This window comes from Vombatus ursinus, unplaced genomic scaffold (genome assembly GCF_900497805.2).
Source record: "Vombatus ursinus unplaced genomic scaffold, bare-nosed wombat genome assembly UNPS02014164.1, whole genome shotgun sequence".
NCBI lineage: Eukaryota > Metazoa > Chordata > Mammalia > Diprotodontia > Vombatidae > Vombatus > Vombatus ursinus.
In genome coordinates this window covers 3,148-3,428 of record NW_020953942.1, presented here as the reverse complement: position 1 = coordinate 3,428, position 281 = coordinate 3,148, and positions in this window count along the sequence as shown.

Sequence of the window (281 nt, the reverse complement as noted above, 5' to 3'; positions counted from 1 at the left end):
CTTCTATTTTCTTTATTAGGAGGACAACTGAGACTGATACAATTCAGCTCCTCCAGAAGTCCTGCACTCTCTACAATTTCAACAGCATTTATCAGTATGTAAGCTCAGTAGGCACTGTCAAAGACCCTCACATTTAGAGGATTCAGAATTGAGTGACTCAGTGTATGGCCTAGAGGTGGTGACTCAACATTCTCCCCTCCCTGTTCCACCACTCTGTTCACCTTCTGGCTCTTGGGCTTCATACCTGTATGACCTTGGAAAAACAACTTGACACCTCAGTT